The sequence below is a fragment of the Amphiura filiformis genome, chromosome 10, assembly GCF_039555335.1.
Source record: "Amphiura filiformis chromosome 10, Afil_fr2py, whole genome shotgun sequence".
In the NCBI taxonomy this organism is placed as follows: domain Eukaryota; kingdom Metazoa; phylum Echinodermata; class Ophiuroidea; order Amphilepidida; family Amphiuridae; genus Amphiura; species Amphiura filiformis.
This window is the reverse complement of record NC_092637.1, coordinates 920,453-939,266: the sequence shown is the minus strand read 5'-3', so window position 1 is coordinate 939,266 and position 18,814 is coordinate 920,453. Positions and strand designations below refer to the sequence as shown.

Below are 18,814 nucleotides of genomic sequence, written 5' to 3'. Positions count from 1 at the left end.
TCCCCAAAATGTGTCATAAATGTAAAATATAGTGGTTGTCCAGAGGATATTACATATCTCAATATGGTTGTCCCCAGTGATTTTTGGACAAGAGGACAAGAGGATAAGTGCTTATTTCGAACACTGGTTGGTACCACTTTTATATACATTGATGAAATTTTAAAGATTTTTTTTCAAGTTTCTAACCGGCGCAAATCGTTAAGTGTGTATTTCCCATTGACATCCAAAATGGTAAGCCAGTCCTCAATATACATAGGTACGGCGTATATAGGACTGGCAAACGAGTCTAGTTCTGCGTATAGTAATTTCCCCCTGGTAATTTCTAGATTGTATTGTGCTAATTTCTGTTTGTTGTGATGAATATGAACATGCATACTATTCAATTCTCTCTCAGTCTCACTTCAATGGACATGGTGAATAAAAATGATGGGCATCGAGGTTGCGTCCCTGAACTTCTGAAGTCATAAAAAGATTATTTACGAATATAGTCGAATACGGGATATTGCTTTCAGGAAAAAAATAGGTTTTCTACCTATATCTATGACTATGACGCTCTAGCTGAAATACAGCAAAATAATGAAAGATAGCAAAATGTAAACCTGTATTTTAGTTAGAGTATCTCGAGCTAGATTAGTATCTGTCCATGAGCGGATGCAGACGTGTTTTGTGTTAGCTCCCGCAAAAAGCATCTTTTTCACGATACTACCATCAGTTGTCGCTTTTTGCTAGTCATTTCATCATACTTGTTGTGGAGATTTAAACCTCACCCACCATTTTCGTTACTTCTATGTGACTTGAACTTGCATTTTGGATACTTTTGAGCCATCTTGTTGGACACACCCATCCATCATCATCTCAGGTTTCCGAATTTGGAAGACTTTTTTCCCGCTGCTGTGGTAGGCCTTTGTCTACTTCATGACTTGGAACCATCTTTCCAGCCAAGCTTTTTGTATTGAAGCTTCCATTATTGTGGTTTTTCACTGCCATGCCAAGCCTTATTTGGATTTTATCATCCTTCCAACCAAGGTGAGATCCTTCCATATTTTCTTGTTGGAGACTGCTTTGAACTTGTCCCCTGTATGACTATCACCATCACTCAACCATGTTATTACTACAGTACACACTTACGTGTGTGATACTATTATTGAGCTCCTTGCATATCAGCCATACTGATGTCAATTCACAACCTAACTTTGAACAATTATACCATGATATTAGCCATGAATTGAAGATTGACAACCCTTCCCCAAGCATCTTAGTGTACTGGATCGAAATAGTTGGAATGAACTTTGTCAACCCCGACTATACCATTTCTCTTGTGAATGATGGAAAAAATGAATCAAACACCCTCTTCACCACTCTCAACTGTATGAAATTCAAACCATATAAAATGTATAATGTTACGAATAACTCTTGCAACACATCGTATCTTATGGTCATTCTCCTCCTTGCCGGTGACACTGAAATGAACCCAGGGCCACGCCCTATCAAGTTCCCATGTGCCATTTGTAAGGCAGCTGCCAAGTGGGGCCAAAATTGCCTCCAATGTGATCAGTGTAGTAGCTGGTACCATATTGAATGTATGGGAATGCCTTTTCAAGATTACGAAACATATGCTTCCACCAGTTTAACATGGATTTGTAATGAATGTGGCCATCCTACCACCAGCCTCATGGGTATCCAGCCCATGTCTGATTCTCAGTCATCTAATTCCTTCAGTGTTCTTGATGATACCCTGTTGCCTGATCATGAGGAGGGTACTGACATTCCTTTGTCAACCTCTTCCCCTACTGAGCCTTCGACACCTAGTAGTCGCCATGATAAATTTCAGAACTCCTTCCACCAACAACGCCATAAATCAAAATGCGCTGTTGTAAATTGTGATGGCCTTTATGGCAAGATTCCCGAGTTAGAAACCTTCATCGACTTTCACAAACCTGACATAATTATAGGCACGGAATCGCATCTAAAAGATAACATATTAACTGCTGAAATAACACCACCAGGATTTTCTATATATAGAAAAGACCGTCTGCATGCCAGGAAAGGTGGCATTTTTGTTTTGGTCAGGAATGATCTGATTACCACCGAGTGTAACATAACAGAGTCTGACGCCGCTGAACTCTTATGGATTGAACTCCATATTCAAGGATGTAAGCCGCTTGTTATTGGGTGCTTTTACAGACCGCCTAAGTCTCCACCAGCTAATTTGCAACATCTGTCTGATTCTCTGGAAGAAATCCAGACCAAGTTTAAGGATGCTATCATCGTCCGGGCGGTGGTGATTTTAACCTTGGCGATATCAACTGGGTTGACCGCACTGTGAAACCCTATGCTACGGAATCATCTAAGTGCTCCCTGCTTCTGGATATTTGCAACACTTTTTTCCTCGACCAATTGGTCAAACATCCAACAAGAATTACTGCTACCACCAAAAGTATTTTGGATCTTGTGCTGACAACACATCCAAACTTTATTGACCAATGCATTGTAACTACTGGTATTAGTGATCATGAAATCGTCACCTTCTCCATGAACTTTAAACCTAAGCGCAACAAAAAACAACCAAGGAAAATTTACCTCTTCAGCAAAGGAGACTCATCAGGCCTCCAAGCCGATCTGTGTGATTTTCAACACCATTTCCTCAGGGACAATCCAGAGTCCAACTCAGTCCAAGAGAATTGGGACAATTTTAACTCCACCATCTTGACTCTCATGGACAAGCATATACCCACGAAAATGTCTCGCTCTAGTAGCAATTCCAAACCATGGATCACCAGGGAAACCAGAAGGATGTCAAAAAAGAAACAAAGATTATACAATAAAGCCAAGTCTTCCAACATGACTAAGGACTGGGAAGCATTTAAAGATTACCAAAAAACTCTGAGCAAAAAGATCCGTCACAATTATTGGACCTTTCAAAATGGAATGTTTGCGGATAGTGATGACAAATCCTGCAAAATGTTCTGGAAGTTTATCCACTCCAAGCAACAAGAACCATCTGGTATCTCCTCTCTAAAAACAAATTCCAAAATCATCTTCGACAGCAAAGGAAAAGCCAATTGTTTCAGTGACCAATTTCGTTCGGTTTTCACCACTGAAGACAACACACTACCATGCCTGACCTGGGTGACTCTACAACCCCTCCCATGGATGATATTACAGTTACATGCAGTGGTGTGTTAAAACTTCTTCAGTCACTGAATACCAGGAAAGCGACTGGTCCAGACTCCATACCAGCTCTCATCTTGAAATCATATGCCACGGAGATTGCTCCCCTGCTTTTAACCTTCATCTTCCAACAATCCATAACATCAGGATATGTTCCATCTGACTGGAGACTGGCCAATATCTCCCCCATTTACAAGAAGGGGGATAGAAGCACCCCGTCTAATTATAGACCAGTATCCATCACTTCCATCTGTAGTAAGTTGATAGAACATATAATCTTCAGTAGCATTATGGACCACTATGATATGAACAGCGTCCTAGTTGATGTCCAACATGGATTCCGTCCCAGGCCGTTCGTGTGAAACGCAACTTCTCATCACTGCCCATGATCTCTCCAAATCTCTTGATAACCGGGAGGAAGTAGATGCTGTGGTTTTAGACTTTTCAAAAGCCTTCGATCGAGTACCCCACCAGCGATTGATGTCCAAGTTAAATCATTATGGCATAAGAGGGCCACTTCTCCTGTGGATCGAGAACTTTCTCACGCAACGTAGTCAGCGAGTCGTAGTAGATGGCCAATCATCTGAATGGGTTCCGGTTCAGTCAGGTGTCCCACAGGGCACAGTCTTGGGGCCCTTATTGTTCCTTTCGTTTATCAACGACCTTCCCAAAGGCATCTCCTCACATCTGCGTCTATTTGCGGACGATTGCCTCATGTACCGCACCATCTCAAAACCAGAAGATAACAGCAAATTACAGGAGGATCTTGACCGCCTACATCGTTGGTCTCAAACATGGCAAATGCAGTTCAACGTTGAAAAGTGTTTTACGATGCATTTCACCCTTCGCCGTAATACCACCATGGCTGATTACCATCTTGGAGGGAGAAACCTTGCCACTGTAACCGATTATCCGTACCTGGGACTCACCTTCGCAAATAATATGTCTTGGCAGAAACATATCAACACCATCACATTACGTGCAAATAGGATGCTTGGCCTTGTGAGGCGTAATCTGCGCAAGTGTTCCACCAAAATTCGCCAGCAAGCGGATGTATCTCTTGTTCGACCCCACCTTGAGTACTGTAGCCCGGTATGGAGTCCGTACACAAAGAAAGACATAGCACGGACTCGAGCAATCCAACGCAGGGCTGCCAGATTTGTCCTTCAGAAGTACCATCGCACAGAAAGTGTGTCTGCCATGCTTAACACCCTCCAGTGGGACACCTTAGAGAAGAGACGCTCAAGTTGCTAGCCTCATCCTTTTGTACAAGATGCAAAACAACATCATTGCAGTAAACCCGGATCAATATCTGTCTCCAGCTCTCCCAACTAACACCAGAGCCTACCACCCCAGCAAATACCAGCTTCTTCCAGCCAGAATTCAACTGTATGCCAACTCCTTCCTTCCTCGTACAGTCACGTGGTGGAACTCGCTTCCCGGCACCATCCTAGTCTCACCGTCTGTTGAGACTTTCAGGGGAGCTGTGGCTGCATCAATCTATAGGTAACCTAGGCAAACCTTAGTTAACACATTTACTAGTCAGCGAATTCGCCGAGACCGGGGCCCCAACACAATGCATATTTACATAGAAATTTGAATTTTTTTCGAGAATAGGTGGGTGAAGGAAACCTATCTCTATCTCTATCTCTATCTCTATGGTTGAGTCGGCAGGGAAATTAACATCACGCCAACTTGATTGGTGCTCTCGCGTGCATGACGGGATTAATTGCTTGTGTCTTTGATTTGTTTCTTGAAGGCTTCCAGGCTTGGTAATGTTACGGTGGTTTCAGTAAGTCTGTTCCAATCTCGCGTTGTAATGAGGAAAAGTAGGAGAACTTGTATATGTTGGTGTTGGCAGATGCTTCTTGGATTTTCTTGTTGTGACTGCCTCTGGTCCTACTGTCTACTGCTGGAGTGATGTACTGGTCTTTGTTGATCCCCACCAGGTTATTGTCAATTTTGAACATCATATGAAGGCGACTTTTTCTTCTTCTTTCTCTCAAGGTGTCCCATTCTAGGATATTCAGCATATCAGTCACACTACTCTGCTGCCCATAGTCGCTCATACAGAAGCGTGCAGCTCTTCTCTGGATCATCTCCAACTTTTTGATGTCTTTCTCATAGTGGGGATCCCATACTACGCTACTGTACTCCAATATTGGACGCACAAGCATTTCGTATGCTGTGGTTTTCACCTCTTTGGTGCAGAACCATAAGTTCCTTCTCAGAAATCCAATGGTTCTGTTGGCTACAGATACCTACATAAATATGTTTTCTATACTTCACTTGCACTGCTTGACCCAAATATATGATTTTTTATGGTGATAATCAAGTCGCACATGGAATTTTAGAGGGATTTTGATAGCAGTTCCATTAAAAAAAAGCTGCTATCGCCATGAGATTAAGATCTAGAAACACCCCCGAAATGCCGCTTTGGGGAATTTTGCTAGCTGAATCTTTTTGATGAAAGTCAATCTTTGACAAGATGTAACTTTGCTACGGAAAGTGCTATGAAAAAAGGTTTTCAGTTTTGGCTTAGTTTACTCAAGGGCTTTAATTTGATATATAAAACGATGCAATTTGATATCAAATTTGAATAAGCCCTTTCGCAAATTCAGATCATGGTGCATCATGGGTAATATTTGCCGATAAAATTGGAGATAAACACGATGAGGCTATTGTACATTTTCAATGGGGTGAACTTTGCCGCTTGCATAAAAATGTTTTGTCCTGGAATTTCGCTGACAGTTTGGTCTTCATTCCTTCACAATATTTGTATTTCACAGGAAATATTAACATATTTAGGAAAGAATAAAATATGTTTTACAAAAATATGTTTTTGAAGGAAGTGCAAAGTTCGCCACCATTGCAAATGCACTGCAGCCTCCTCGTGTTTATCTCTTGTTGAAGAATGTGTGACGATGTCTGAGCATGCGCATGTGCAACTTTCCGAATTTGCGAAAGGGCTTATTCACCTAGTATACCTACAATCTAGTCTGCAGCTGTTGGTTTTTTACTCGCACACTGTATTATACGCACTGGCACACTCACTCCTGCACCGCTCATGGACAAAGTCCCTCGGCTATACATCCACATGTGGATCCTACCGAGTATAGAAGTAGAAGTAGAAGTAGAAGTAGGTAGACTGAAACGAAATCCCATTAATTCAATTTTTGTCAAACCCTCTGAACATGCTGAATTCGGCAGCTGTGCGCAAAAAAAGTCGAGTCAATTTTCAGCTCAAATTTCTATCATTCGTAACATTTTGCCCGACTTAAAACATGATATTTGGATAATATTTAATATCAAGTCTTCATAAAAAATAAATTACCTTGTAACTCTTCTGGGTTAAGAAATCGGAATCCAAATTTAAAGGCACCCAGTACACACACAAACATGTGTGAATTTCCCAACAGGAATGAAGTCTCGTGTTTTACGAGAACAAGAATCGCGAGAATTGAAAATCTGCTACATAAGAAATAATTTCGTCAAGAAAATTGTTTATCTGTTCTCCGGGTTTGGAATGGATGGTAGGCTTAAAAATTGTTTGATTGGCGTTTACAACATAAAATATTTTTAGTAGGTCGGGATTCTTTTTTTTTTTTTTTTTTTTACTTTTTAAGCTGTAAATTCCATTTGTTTAAGGCTTTGTAACATTTTTCTTCTTTTTTTAAAATTTATTTAGGCCTATTTGTATTTTTTTTTTTGTAAAAAAAAAGTTAGGATCGGGCCTAAGGGACCGTTCACAAACACTTGTTGGGGGCCTGATGCAAAAAGGGGGCCCTGAAAATTTTTGACCCTCCTAAGGGGGGGGGGGGGCTGAAAAAAATGACCACAAATTTTCCGGGGAAAATTGAGTTTAGGCTATATGCTTTTCTATAGGGTTGACCCATAATTTTCATGTCAAAAAAGGGGGCCCTGAAATTTTTGAGGTCTGTAAAGGTGGGGCGATAAAAATTTGTGATGAATTTTTTTTTACATCAGCCCCCCTAACAAGTGTTTGTGAACGGTCCCTAATTTTAGGGTAGGTCGGGTTACGCCAATCAAACCTTTTTTTTGTGCAAATGATGAGTAACTCCTGTTATCGGTATCAGTATCTTGTATATAATCGTCGAGAATCGAGATAATACTAATATCTCGATGGTATATATATGAACTTAAACTTTAATTTGGGAAAAATGCATTAATTTATATTTAAAAAAATAATTTTTATGGTAGTTCTAAATGGTGGTAGGCCCATAATTAAAAAAACAATAATATTTATTCGCTATTTTTCGGTACTATGCCTTTGATTTTTTTTTGGGGGGGGGGTGAGAACATATTTTGTTAGTGGGATATTTTCACAGGAAGCGAGTGAACAATTATCTAATTTCAGACCATATGATTTTAGGCCCAAATTGCAAGTGCTATAGCCTAGCGGCTATTATAGTAGGCTACTATATAAATTTAATATAGGCCTAGGGCCGCAGTGCACGCGATTTTACTCTATTTAGGCATATTTTAATTATATTTATTTAGGCATATTAATTCTATTTAATTAGAATGTGTTTAATTGTTGTGCTGTTATATTTTATATTTGAATGAAATAAAGATGAATGAATGAATTCAGCATAGGCGTAGATCCCGGTGGGATGGGGGAAATTATCCCCCCAATATTTTGCCAGGGGGGTGGTACATACAATCATCCCCCCATGTTAGCCTCATATTTGCCCATTTAAGCCCCAAAAGTGCAAATTTTCGCGCGCTTCGCGGACATTATTCTACTTTTACACAATATTTCATAGCTTCAAAATAGCAAAAATTTTCGCGCGCTTCGTGCTCACTTGTACCGAGCACTACTTTTGTCGACAAAAGGTGCTGCATTGATTTTTTCAAAATCCATCAATGTCAAAAATAAATCTACGCCACTGTAATTTCAAGGGGACGCGGCGCGGTCTATGTATTTGGAAAAATTTTGCCGCCCTTCCTCAAAAGGTTGATTCCAATTTTTTTTTTTTTGGTGGTTTGAAAAGTGAAGAGCCAAAAAAAAAAAAAAAAAAAAAAAAAAGGAATACAAGGGATAGCGACTTCATTTTGATATAATATAGTTCCATTTTTTAACAAAATTTTAAAATTGCGCTGGGGGCGGGGCCCAAATAGGCATTGCCCCTCCCCGGTAGCTACGCCACTGCTCACGGCTCAGTTTAGGTCACTGTCATCATTAATTGCATAGCTTTAGGGTGCACACCAGTAAATAGCTCCCATTGACTTTCTGTACAAACAGGGTCCAGGAAAACCGTGTCATTTTCTTGACTCCAGAGCGACTCAGTTCTTCAAAACTTACCCCTTTCTGCAAGTCGAAGGTCAGATGAAGTCATCTATTGTAGAAATTATATACGGAGTCCAGCATTTTTTTCCAGAAAAATGCCGACTAGATCACCCTATAGCCCATACAGCGTACGCCACCGTACGAATAGCTTGGTGTTTCTGAAAAGTAACACATTTTGAAAGTTTAGCCAAATTGTAATAAAAAGCCAGATCCTGCTCATTTTTCACAGACAATCTATTTCCCAGGCCTAAATGAGAACTTCTTGTGGCCACTTATTGAATAGACCTACATCAATTTCGAGTTCAACTAAAGGTGTTCATCATGAACAATAACATTTTAGCATGTTTAGTATGAAAAATCGACTATGGCATTGCTTTGCTTACTTGCTTAGGTCGACTTGTCTATAGTCGGGCTCCGCTAATGTCTTGTCTCTCTAGGCAAGTATATCCTCGATTGCTTGTTTAATAGTAGTCCTAGACTATGGCATAGTCTAATACCGGTAGTCTAATAGTATGCATAAACGAATACAAACAAAAGTTAGGGTAACTTATATTTTTATAGGCCTATTGTAAGCATGAAATTAAGAAATGAATGAGTTTAAAAATGTGTTAAACACTAAAGTCCTAGAGGCATTAGGGACCGTTCACAAACCTCCTTTTTGACACGAAAATTATCGGTCACCATAGAAAAGCATATAAACTCAATTTTCCCAGGACAATTTGTGGTCATTTTTTCAGCCCCCCTCATGAGGGTAAAATTTTTGAAGGCCCCCTTTTTGCATCAGGCCCCCCCCAACAAGTGTTTGTGAACGGTCCCTTATAGGCTAAGGCCTAAGCTATAATAGGCTATGTGCAGAAATAGAAAAGAAGAGAAATAATAATTTATTAAATCTGCCGAGTTTTTCATTGGGAAGGAGGATAAGAAAAAAGCATATAACTTAGAAATCTAGTCTTACAATCCCCACTCCTACTCCCCCACACCACTCCACCCACCATGCACCCATTCCCTGATAATCTAAGGATAAATCTATATGTTGCATCGTCATCAGTAGCTTTTCGACGCGTGTGTGTATTTTTCTTACGAACATGATCAGCTACAACATCTCACACCGGGTCTGTCGTTCGTCACCGTGTGGAATTTGTAGAACTGGAAGTAGCTAATTAATTCAGGTAATTTCATTTCTAATACTGACATTTCAGTCTCGAAGATAGCCTCAGGTAATAATTAATTCTTTGGCATTTGTTGCTGTGAATATTGCTTTCAGATCTTGTACTTTGATGTCAGAAATCAAGCTTTCAATTCGCATGTCGAGTCGAACATTTATTTATGACGGGACAAAGTTGCTGAATTTTGCAGCCGTCATCATTCATTTTCTTCTTCTCCTTCCTTATAAGTGCCTCCCTCATATGTATGAGTATTATCGCACTGCGTACTGACAAGCTGTACTTATTTTTTACTCTGGAACCTAGAGTAGATGAGTGTATTTTGAAGTACAGTCAACATGACCGGGATGATCATCATCATCATCATCTTCCGATACTGTGCAGAAACCTCCGCTGGAGTATACTCGCACATTAGTTGTGGTGCATTCAAGTAAGTGCAGACAAAGAGTGCTGATCCTATATACAAGGTGAATGTGCAGCTTAAAAGATGACTGGAAAGTGGATTGGTTAGGTGAAGGAGACGCCACACACTCTGGACTTGAAGACGTCTAGGGTTGGCGACTCGACAACTTCCTGGGGCAAGGCATTCCACTGACGGATAGTGTCGGGGAAGAAAGAGCCTTGCAGTAAAGCTGTGCGGGAGTATGGAACATGGAATCTCTGAGAGTTGCCCCTGGTGGTGGTGTTTGAGGGTATCAGCTGGCTGTCAGGAATGTCAATGAGATGGTTGACGATTCGGTACATCATGGTGGCTTTGGAGATTGCTCTTCGTTGTTGTAGAGATTCCCATCCGAGGTCATTCAGCATGGATGTAACACTGCTTTCTCGGGAGTAGTCGTTCATGATGTACCTGGCAGCGCTTGCGTTGCACAGACTCAACCTTGGTGATATTTCTCTTGGTGGTAGGATTCCATACGCAGCTGGCATACTCAACAACTGGTCTGACAAATGTATTGTAGCAACGGGTTTTCGAATAGCCTGTGTCTGTGATAGGGACAGGCATAAAAATTTCAAATTAATTCTATTAACATGAATTGTTGTTTATTGGAAGAGAGAACTTCTCAGAAACAATTTGACACCAAAACCAATCTTCTACTCTATTGCTAAGTGAAGTTATGACGAAATTACTGTCGGAACATTGGGCCATTTTCTCTGATAAGACTTACCATAGGAGTGCATGGGGGACTTGATAATTTTGTGCCCCCTGTCATTTTTTTTTTTCACTGTAATTTAATCTAATTTTGTTGCATATTATGTATGTTATCATTTTCAACACATCTGTGAAATTTTGTATGAAAATTCAAATTTTAAGGTGGTAAAAAAGTGATTTTTGTGCTAATTTTGGTCAAATTTTGCCATTGTTCGGCCATTTTGGGCCCATTTTAGGCAAAAACAATGATTTTTCCCAAGCGATAACAAAAAAGTGCTTTCGCCCAGCAAATAAGTAAACTGGAATTGTTATGTGAAAAGGATGAAAGTTTTTGTCAAACCATGTTTCCCTTTTGTCAGAAGATGAATTTTGGGTCAAAATAGAATTTTTTCCCAAAAATGCCCCTTCTTGACCCCTTTTTTGACCAAAACGGTGATTTTCCCCAAGGCATATCTCACAGAAAAAAATATTCAAAAGTGAAGTCAATGTTGCATTCTGCTTCCTAAGGCATTGAATCTGTTGTCAATGCAAACTATAGCATCTGAAACAGATTAATTTTGGTTTTATCCATCATTTTCTCCAAAAATGGTGTTTTCAGTGGCACAAAATGGCACAGATTTACATAGGGCTTTATTATCAAGTAAAATAAATAGCGCCCTCGCTCAGATGTGCCTGTCCCTATCTGTGACGTTCTTTAACGTGCACACTACATTAATGTGAGAAAATATGCATGTACATCGGACCGACAGCTTAAAGTGCCCTCCAAGCACTAAGCAAGTAGAGTGAAGTGTCTTGCTCAAGGACACAAAGAGCCGGACCTGGGATTCGAACTAGTACAAGGAACTTATACTAGGTATGTTCATAAAATTTTGAAGTTCAATATTTTTAGCTGAAAGTTCTTTCATTTGAAAGAGAATCAAATTACCTAAACAATAAGGGGTCAATCATGTTTCTAGTGCATATACTTTTGAAGTTACAGACAAAAATAGTGTCACCAAATTGTCCAAAATTTTGTGTGTGAAATTGTGACAGCAGGCACATGTACAATGTACACTACTGTATGTGACCCCAGATAACCTCCTATTCTTTACTGTAAGAAAGCTGTTTTGGATGGTCTTGATTTACACACAAATTGCTTTTGAGCTAAATCGAGTGTCGACTTGGTGGAACATGGATTGCACTATGTGATAGTTTATGAATCCATTATTATCCCAGTACCAACATAAGTCAACATCACTTAGGTTTTGGTTGTCAAAATTAATTTTTAGTAATTTTTTCCATTTGAGCCCCACAGTAAAGCCATTTTTGGACCGTACAGGCACATTCCACTTCCCTATGGACGAATAGCGCCACCTATAGTGTGAGATGTGAGCCTGGCTACTTATACGATGTCCTCATTCACAAACTGATAGTGATACTATCTGTCCATCGTATAAGACTGTTACCGCACGGCAACTGGTTGAAGGAAATAGAATATTACACAGTCAAGAATAGGCTCCATCATTGTTTTGTTCTGAACCCTCCCAGTCTCCCAAAACATCAAAACATCAAAAGCGTTGCACTTATACTTACTTAAGACTGTCCTTTTTCATATAACGCAGACAAAGTAGGGCCAACTTGCCTAGAAATGGTCAAATTTTGGCAAGAAATATCTCTGTGTAATCCTATGTAAGTCCCATATCACATCGTTATCGGCGATCGAGGTTTTTTTTTTTCTCTTCTGAAGTTTGGTTGGTACCCACCAGCGTCATGCATGTGACGTGACACGGCTAAAATAAGCGACCGAGAATCGGGGATCGTTAAAACGTCAACAAATTTCAAAACATAGAAAGCAGTAAACTTATTGGCGAGCGGGCCGAATTTTGAGCCATAAGTTTACGTGGTGAACTAGATTCGAACCCTTGACCCTTGGGTTCACAGTCCTATGCCTTAACCGCTAGGCCACGCTCTCCTCTATTTTGGCTGATAAACGTGGTTTTCCAAGTAAAGTGTTGGATGCGTGCCGTTAGACCAATAGGCCTATAAAATAAACGTTGTGTCAGACAAAAGTCTTTGAACATGGCAAAAGTTCGAAGTCAGCAAAAACATCTAAATCCAGCGATGCTCAGCCTGCATCAGTCACTGTCTCAGTCTGTCAGGACTCAGTGCTCGGGCCCGGGGGGGGGGGGCACTCACATGTTAAGGTGGTACGGGTATGTGCGGCGGTCAAGGGTCCCCTTTTCAGGCTCTCCGGCAGTTCCTTAAGCCCCACATTTGGATCTGCTCCAGTTCTTTGAGCTCAAACGACAAAGTCAAAGCTCAAATTTGAGAATAATTTGGAATTTTTTAGCTCAACAGCCTATAATTTGGCCCTAATTTCAGTTCTTTTTTGCCTGGTACTTTGCACGAAAATTATTTCTTAGTTCCCAAAGTTTGGCGATCCGCGCCGCACACCCCTACCAAAATTTAAGTTGAGTGCCCCCCCCCAGGCTCGGGACTATGATGGAGTTGAGTACCAAAGGCTACTTAAGCTGAATTTTTGTTTCTGGGTAGGTCTCATTCAGTATGTTTCATGGCAGTAAATTTCAATTCATGTTTCAACTGTCAACAAGGTCAAACATTGGTCAGAAAGAGGGGGGTCTCCAGCAAATTTTCACCCGAACCCAACTTAGGATGCTGCCCATTCCTCCATTCAGGAGCTAAATTTGCTAATTCAGAGACTAACCCTGCTAGTTATACATCGAATCCATGGGTTCCACAGTCGATGACACACATTTGATGGGTGTACAGTGATCGCACTTCTCCTGTGTTGATTTGAGCACCTTTTTCGGGTCGAGATCCGTCTGTGATCGCCTTTTGTTTCTTCCGAATTTCCATTGCTTTACATGGTGTCACACCTCACCGAATCTGACACGATTTGATATCCATCGTCGGTTTAGTGGCCTGGATTGAGGATAGACTTCTCGATCAAGTTTGTTACTCAAGAAGTCTAGCTTTGAATGCTATCAAACTGTGAGCTATCAAACTATAGTAGAAGTCAATGAAGCATAACAGTATAATAAATAAAGCAATGCCATTAGAAGTTTGAAAGTAAACACAGCTGGGCAAATTTGCACTTTCCTAACATTTAGACTGTTGACAGTCAGAGAAGATAAAATTTATAAGCAGTCCCATGATACAACTGAAACATCCGGGTACGGTACTTGAGAACCAGTCTAGTAATCACAGAGTGTCACACAATTCTTCACTGTTGATTCCTGTTCCAAAGACGCGATTTTCAAACACTCAAAATATGTCTAAAACTTGGGTCGATAAGCATTTTGAGATGATCCCTGAAAAGAACATCGGTACCCTGTTCAAATGAGCTCTTTTTTGTTATTATTGACCCACATTTAAATGAGGAATAAAAGTTTGAAAGTACAAGAAATCGGTATACTAAAAGTAAAAAATACTGCCAGCAGCTGTACTCGATGCGACCGATTTTGTACGTCGCGTATTTCAAAGTACAACGCGAACGCACAACCATGGATACAATAATGAAAATACTAACCAATAATGAGTGAGTTAGCAAGGTTTAATTCACTTCCACGTTACGCACACGTGGGCGTTCATCACACAGTGTACGCAGAGAATCACCAAGCTGTTGACAGCTGTATTCATTCAAATGAAATTTCTAGTAGACTGGTCCTCAAGTACCCGGATGTTTCACTAGTATCATGGGATCGCCTATAAATCTTCTCTGGTTGACAGTAATCTGTCCGGGTGAGATTATTAATTAATCCATTATTTGACATTAGTATAATAATAATCTGAATAATTTTTTATTTTTATTTTGATAGGATCACCATGGCTGGAGGTTTAAACGAGGCAGAGTTTGCTCATTATACTGGATTTAAGAAATATTTCAATTCAGACACACAGAGGGGAAGGCTTAATGTGAGTACTTTGCATCAAATGAATTTCTTCTTCTTTGTTCAGTCTGTAAAAGTGCATTCAATGTGCTATTCCAGTTAAAATCCATCCACCCCCTATGGAAGACATGACCTTAATCTCCTACACAGGGGGTGTAGATTTCAAATGGAATCATCCATTCAGGTAATCCCATTTGAAATTCACACTCCCTGTGTGGGAGATAAAGGTCATGTTTTCTAGCCCAGTACATATCACACCACCCAAAATAAACTGGTGCATCAAAGAGCAGGCGCTTGTTATTGGAAGGTTGCGACCAGATCTGACCCAAGAGGCCTAAATAAAATTGTTTGATTGGCGTAACCCGAGCGACCCTAAAAGTAGGTAGGTCCGACCCGAGAATTTTATCAAACGCAATTTACAGCTTAGTTAAAAAAGACCTACCTACCCAATTTGTGTTTATGTTACGCCAATGAAACAGGTTTTTTTTAGGCCTTACCTTGCAGTCTGCGAACTTAAAAGTTACAAAAAGGCAAACGCATGATACTGCAACAAAAACACTGCTTGGATTTAGGGATGAAATCAAAACTTGACCGACGCTTCCGTCCGGTTTCATCCGGTTGCTATTGTTCCAAACAATGGCAACCGGACGGAACCGCTGGTCAACCACCGGTCGAGTTTTGATTTCATCCCTAAGCAAGCATGAGGTATGGAAGGCCGATGTGGTTGGGGCATGAAATATAGTATTTGTATTCAAAGACAATTCAAAAACATAATATAATTGTTCAGTACCAATGCGTTTGTTTTTGCCAGCAAACAAGGACACACACTCGCACTTCACATTCAAATCGCGGACCACCCTGCAATGGGGGACCGTCCTCGGTTTCTGGATGCCTGCAAACGACCGCAAATGCATGTATAATGTATTTGCGAATACGACCTCTATCGGTATATAAGAAATAACGTCCGCAGTTACTATGTTAAATTCCATACACACAAAAATACACAAACAAAATGGCGGAAAATGTCCTTGGTATGTTGATACAGTACGGATTCAGACGACCACGTTTGCATGGCCCTCAACAGCGTCCACGTTTGGAGGCGATTACACGTGGGGGTGTGTTTGTTTGTTCTTTGTTTTCTTGATTCATTTCAGCCCTCGAATTAACCCACAGCACCCATGGCATTTTGACGTGGGTGCCCATCCCCACTGCCGTAATGCCCTCAAAATATGTCCTTTACCCAAGGCAGTCACTAGGCAGTCACTTGCCATGCCCTCTAATGAAGTTGCCGTCAGTGCGCCAGCCCTGCCCCTTCATTATAAAATCATCTATCTATGTTTGTGTGTTTTCTTCACTTTTGAGAAATTGCCTTGGTGCCCTTTTCAAATTTTCAACAGTTGCTATGATGCCCTCTTGAAATATTACTAACTGCCGTGCTGCCTTGCCTTTTCAGTAAAAATCCAAGGCAATTATCACCTTGCCCTAAAAAAGTTGCCGTGCCCTTTCAGATCCTTAATTCGAGGTCTGATTCATGTATACATGTCTTTTATACCACAATCTTTCACTCTCAATGTTTTCTTTTGTTTCATTTTTCAGTGGGTAGCTGCTACTTATGGTACCATTTTCCTAGCTGTAATCTACTTCAGGAATCGCAGCAAGAAGAAGGCTGCCGCTCTACAAACCGCCGCTGCACTACCTCCAGCATCCAAATAGCTCCGTATATAGAACACTATCCCACAATGCTTTGTTCATAGACATTGTTACCTATCCCAGAATGCAATTTTCAAATAGAAGTGATTTTACCGACCTTTACATAATGTGTGTGTATGCTGGATTGAACATATTCAACACAATCTCAAAATGTTATTACACAAGTGGCAATAGTACAAATTTTCTTCTTGATACTGCAAAGTGGGATATTTTTAGCGTTATTAATTTTTCACCAGTTTCACAGTTCTGATCAAACAGTTTTATGTTTTGCTTTATTCAGAGTCAGAGCTGTGTGCACAGTTTTAGAGACCTGCATACTGAACCCAATGGGTCGCAAGTTTTCTCACAACAACCTATAAAATTTGCGGTTGTGACATATTGAAAAGTGAAAAAATGATAACGTAACAAAACATACCCACTGTTCAGAATTAATCATTATTGTTGTAATAACACATTGTGGAAAATTTACATAATGAGAATATTATCATCAAGTGTTTGAATGGAATGGACACTGCACCAGATATAACTGAATTTGAAGTGTTTTTGTTTGATTTGTAAAATTATAGTATTTTATTTGAACTGGAGTTGACCATAAACCATGTTTTTTATGGTCTGCGAACTCTGCGTAATTACATACTTGTGCATGCAATTTGGACTTGGGGCGTGTTTCACACAGACATACAATCATAAGTTTGACATATTAAGAATTCAAGTTAAATAAATCAAACTTATAGATAGTAGGTCTTTGTGAAACAAGCACCAGATCAAGCAAATTTGAGGACAAAGTTGAGGAATTTGATTATAGGCATGTGAATAAGAACATAATTGCCAGCTACAGTTTGGTCAAATTCATATAGAATAATGGGAATTATGGAAAGTTATGAAAGTTTGGTATTTCATGAACATGTCCTATTTCAAAATATCTCAACTATGGATTTCTATATATACAATACACCATTTTGAAACAATGTGGTTTAATCTATATTTGCAAAGTTGTATATTTCTAATGAGAATGTGAAATGGGCAAATGTGAAATCCATGCAAACATTATGGAAGACATGACCTTAATCTCCCACACAAGGGGTGTAGATTTCAAATGGAATCACCCATTCTGGGATTTGTATATTCTTTGGTGAGCACCGAGTTGCAGTAAGGACAACATGGATCAGCTGTGTAAAATTGTTGCAGCACACACCTTTCGCAATGTGAACCAAACATGAAGTAATAAGTACCTCCATTTGAAATTCACACTCCCTGTGTGCGAGATTTAGGTCATGTCTTCCATTGGGGGATGTATGGATTTCAAAACTCGAAGGGAAACATGACCTTAATCTTCCAAACAGGGAGTGTGGATTTCAAATGGGGTTATATGAATGGTGACCCCATTTGAAATCTTCACCTCTTGAGTCATGTCTATGATGTCTTCCAGAGGGATTGATGGAACAGCCCAATGTAACCTAGCCATGAGATAAGAAAGCATGATAAATATCAATAACATTGTATGCAAACTTGCTCAAATATTGTCACCTTCAGAGCAAAAATAACGTTTGAATTATAGCACTGTTGTAAGAAAGTTGCTGTATGTGTAGTTGTAGGGGGACACTTTTTGCATATCTGGTACTCATTGTAACATCATTGTAGTACTAGTAGGGAACAAAATTCATATCTCAACTGGAAAGTATTTCTCCACAATAAGACACTCTGTAATGTATGGTTGGGGATTATGTCTGTTCAGGAGTGGTCAGTGTGCAACAATTTGAATGGTGTGATGTTGTTGTATGAAAATAAAGGTCTATTCAGTTTAATTTGCTTTTTTTGTAGATCATTTGAAGTTATTTCGTAAAGTGTTACCTGATATCAAATTGTTATTGAAATATTTCTTTTCATGCATTGGATAATAGAATTAGTCCAGAGGCTTACGTCTCAACGCCTCCCGTAGGACTAGCATTATTTTGGTTTTTGAACTGAAATCCAATCTATTTGGACCAATGAATCAAATGAACCATGCTGCCAATTTTTCTGATGGGGTCAAATGCAAGTTGGTGGCCAGGTTCAATGAAAAAAATTAAAATGGCCTGATTAAGGTTATTAATTATTCTAAACTGTTGTGATTTGGTAGTTCACAGCATCGCTCAATTCATAGCGAGCGTGTAGAAGAATTAAAATATCACAGATACTTTTATAGGTGCTGCGGTTCTTGAGTTACGTTGTAAAGAGGGCTGAAACAACAACACTTTTGTAAAACGTACATAACTCATTAACAACAATAAATTGAGCGAGTGTGCAAAGTATACGATTTGTAGAATGCACTTTTGCAAAACATCAAGGTGTTAATTTTCAATAATATATTGATCTAGATAATGAAAATCGATTTTTAGGTTGCTTTCGACCAACAATACCTCGTCTACCCTTAAGCTGT

General features: G+C 39.8%; 1 protein-coding gene and 1 long non-coding RNA gene across 2 annotated transcripts in view; one reads left to right on the top strand and one right to left on the bottom strand.

The window, feature by feature from the left end:
* LOC140163308 (protein RRP5 homolog) overlaps positions 1–6,610 on the bottom strand; it is an 88,697-nt gene extending 82,087 nt beyond the window's left edge. Inside the window, 1 exon segment of the mRNA XM_072186707.1 lies at positions 6,506–6,610. The gene's annotated coding sequence lies outside the window, so the exon portion shown is untranslated.
* Positions 6,611–9,536: 2,926 nt separating this feature from the next.
* LOC140162394 (uncharacterized) lies at positions 9,537–18,200 on the top strand. The gene is made up of 3 exons (XR_011860268.1): positions 9,537–9,651; positions 14,614–14,710; positions 16,282–18,200. It is a non-coding gene; the product is annotated as an uncharacterized lncRNA (long non-coding RNA).
* The last annotated feature ends 614 nt before the right edge of the window (positions 18,201–18,814 follow it).